Genomic DNA, 3589 nt, shown 5'->3' with positions numbered 1-3589 from the left:
CCTTTACCGGTAGCAGCACCTTGCATTTCTCAAAAGGAACCTTTCCTGCTTTTGCCCCCAACTGGGCAGCAATTTGACCCCAGTCCACTCCAACGAACACCTTCGCTGTGGAAGCGGCACTCAAACTCACAAGTTCGCGGCGGTGACGCTTTCTTTTGACTTTCCTAAGGCGCAGGTTTGCAGCGCTTCTCGGAAGGACATGGGAACACTGCAGTTACTGACGGCCTCCTCAGCCTCGAGATGCAGAAGGATGGAGGCCGAGACAGTCAGGGAGGGCCAGGACCTTGTCCGCTCTCAGAAACCCTCCCCACTTTGCTCTGCACACCAGTCCCGTGCGGAACACGCGCAGCCGCGGCTCTGGCTGGCCCGAAGGCTCGCCCGTCCATCCCCTTGCCAGGAACTAGCGCCCCGCCGGCTACAGCTCAGCCCAAAGCCAAACCAACATAAAATCGCTCCTACGGCGACACCGTCCCACCACCAACCTCGTCTCTGGAAACCGCCACCTGATCTCCCCCTCTTTTGCTGATTAGGGGTATCAATTAAACTCAGACACCAGAGTGAAAAGCGCAGGCATCTTTTACTAGAAATAACTAAATAATGTAACAGAATAATACAGAAAACATACAGTAAGAAAACACAGAATAGTGCACTCAAACAAACAGGAAAATACAGGGTAATGCATCAAATCATTACTACCCGAGAGAGAGGGAATAGCGATTAAGAAAGACCCATCACCACTTGCACCCGTTCCCATCATCCAGACCCGCAGGCGCTGGGCAGCCCCGGTTACAGCGAGGATTTGGAGAGCCTTTCCCGGCAAGTGGGAAGTCCTACGCGGTGCGTCCACCCGTAGGTGAGGCTTCCAAAGTCGCTGTGAGCGGGTCCAGCCTTATATACCCAAAAATCAGCAAGCCAGAATAGCTGGCACCTTTGATTTGAGCGGAAATATCTGGTTTCAATCTCACATTAGATTCCCCCAGAGCCTGGCCAGGGCTCAGGGGAGAAGCTAAGGGAGTTCCTCGGCTTATCTAATTGCATTAGGCGCAAGGTCTCGCATCAGGCCACAGCGACAGACAACGGTCTCCATGACCCTGTTGTTTTATCCACACACAAAGAAAGATAAATATACATTCAAGATAGCTACGTCTTCCATACGTATCTCGCTAATGATTACATACTGAGTTAGCAGCTTCGGCTCAGGGCCTGCTGCTCAGGCTTCAACACTTCCACTTTTTACATCAGAACCGTGCAGGTGCTGAAAGAGAAGCATTCAGAACAGGGGAAACCACCTCCAAATCCCTGCTCCCGACTGCTCTTCCCCCGGCATGCCACACAGCCTCAAAGGACACTTCGGGTGGCTGCAAAGCCCTCCCTCTCCGCACAGCTGGTGCGGCCACACCAAACTAAAAAAAGGAGTTTCCTGACAACTTCAGGGAGTCGAGTCAACTTCAGGTGGATTTGGAGCAGTTTCTACAACTCTGGAGAACTGCCAAGAACCAAGTACCTGCTTGAGAGGCACAGAAAACATCCCCAAAGGGGCAGGGATGCTTGAGGACTGCTTTCTCTCGCTTCTTCGGCAGCCCGCTGCCGCTCATCCCCCCGCTCGCTCTTACCTTTGCAGGTCCTTCTGCACGCGATGGTCGTCTCTTCCTTGTTCACCACCAGCTGCTGCAATGGCAGAAGGACGCCGTCGGGTCTGAGAGGGACGCCGGCCCCCGGACAGAGCTCGCCACAGCACCACCTGAATCCCAGACGCCCTCCCACCCGCAACCCCGTATAACCTAACACCACCACTCCCCCCTCCCCCTCCAAAAAAAAAACCTCACAGATCGGCTTTTCTCACCCAATCGACGCTCCGGGGCTGCCACGCGTGCAGTGCCGGCCGGCGCTGGAGCTGGTCTCGGAGTTGGGAACTCTGGACAAAGGGGAGCTGGGCACACAAAAGCGGCGGCCAAGGAAGCTGCGCCCCTGCTTACAGGGGGCTCGAGCCGCTGCCGGCACTGCAGAGTGCCCGGGCCTGCAGGTCACTGGCCAGCCCCGGACTTACAAGGCAGCCTCTGCTGGCTGCCCACCGCAGGCAGCCCGCCCAGCCCTGATTACAGGGCGGCCGAGCGGCTCCTGGGGACAGAGGGCTCCACGGCTCGTGGCACTCGCCCCGAGTACAGGGCGGGCACGCTGGCAGGTCGCCAGCCAGGACAAGCGGCCACCCAGGCAGAGACCCGGGCCCTGAACACAGGCGGGTCGCACGCTGGCCGCGCTACGGCCACGGGGCTTCGCTCTCTCCTTCGAAAGGAGGGGCAAGGAGGGGCAAGCCGGGACTCGCCCTCCGCTCGCGGGCTCAGAGGGGACCGACCCCCTGTTGCTGCACAGAGCCCTTCTTTCCCTCCCGGGAAGTTTAAGCTAAGTACGCTGCAGTGATTTCAACAGGGGCCTAAACGAGAAGCTCATTCGCTCGCTCACTCACACCCACAGACAGAGACACAGACACAGGCAGGCACACACACACAGACACACACACACACACACAGGGACAAACAAAACTTCCCGGAAGAGAGAGCGAGCTCTGTGCAGCCAGTGTCTGGGGAGCCATCCCTTCCCACGAGCAGGAGAGCAGAGCCCCAGACCTGCCTCCCAGGACGCACGCAGGCCACAGCGACTCAACGTGCCACGGGGCTTCACGGGTGGCCAAGGGACAAATGCCGTGACACGCCCCGACTCCAGGGGGTCACGCTGGCCAGGCCGCCAGCAGCCAGAAAGCCGCCGGGGCCGGGGAAACAGCCCTCCCCTGCTTACAGGGCGGGCGTGGGGTCCGGAGAGCCCCATTTCCCCCTCGGCGCGGAGACAGCGCCGCTCACTCTCCTGACAGGGCCGCCCTTCTCTCCGGGCAGCCAAACCGTGGGGCAAGGTGGCAAAAGACCAGAGACCCGAGCCCTGCTTACAGGGAGGTCACCCAGCGCAGCGCCGGCCAGGGCACCAGAAGTGCCGGCAACGGTCTCGTGCGACCGCAGCCCCGCTAACAGGGAGGTCCCCTTTGTCCAGAGCTTCCTTCTCTCGCCCCACTCCTCTCTTCAGCCCGTCGCTCCTCACGATGCCTCGTCTTTCTTCTCCAGGAGCTGCTGCTTGGAAGGGGGGCACGGTCAGGCGCCAGCTCCCCCACCCGGAGGATGGAGCAGAGGCCCCAGCCCTGCTTCCAGGGTGCTGGCCCAGCTCAAAGCACTGCCAGGCCTGCCCGGGCCGGACCTGGGCCCGGCTCGCAGGCACCGTTGCCTCGCAGCCTCCTGCCTTCCCCCGTGCCTCTCTTCCTCCCAAGCTGCTCCTGGGGCTGACAGCACACAGAAAGAGGGCTAGGGCAGGGCACGCCCAGCCCTGCACGTCTCAGCCCCACGCCTCTGAAAGGCCGGGGCCAGGGACACCGGCCTGCTCACAGGGGAGGGTCCCTCGTCCCTCCCAGCACCTCCCCTTAAGCACAGGGGATGCTCACGGCCTTCCTTACAGGGGGTTCTCCCTTGGCTCGGCACGCTCAACGAGCCCCGTGCACTTCAAGGCTCCCATCTACGCCCGAGTTATGGGCTGGCCGTCCTGACTGCAG

At 60.6% G+C, this 3589-nt stretch overlaps 1 long non-coding RNA gene across 2 annotated transcripts; it reads right to left on the bottom strand.

Annotated features, from left to right (window-relative positions):
- Nucleotides 1–558: 558 nt before the first annotated feature.
- LOC141938889 (uncharacterized) lies at nt 559–3018 on the bottom strand. 2 transcript variants are annotated; one of them, XR_012627431.1, is made up of 3 exons: nt 1844–3018; nt 1614–1668; nt 559–1507 (listed from the first exon to the last, which is right to left on the bottom strand). It is a non-coding gene; the product is annotated as an uncharacterized LOC141938889 (long non-coding RNA). The 2 variants fall into 2 exon arrangements; XR_012627432.1 differs by having other exon boundaries at nt 559–1504.
- Between the last annotated feature and the right edge of the window lie 571 nt (nt 3019–3589).

This window comes from Strix uralensis, unplaced genomic scaffold (genome assembly GCF_047716275.1).
Source record: "Strix uralensis isolate ZFMK-TIS-50842 unplaced genomic scaffold, bStrUra1 scaffold_386, whole genome shotgun sequence".
In the NCBI taxonomy this organism is placed as follows: domain Eukaryota; kingdom Metazoa; phylum Chordata; class Aves; order Strigiformes; family Strigidae; genus Strix; species Strix uralensis.
Note: the sequence above shows the minus strand (reverse complement) of the source record. Positions and strands in the feature narration are given on the sequence as shown.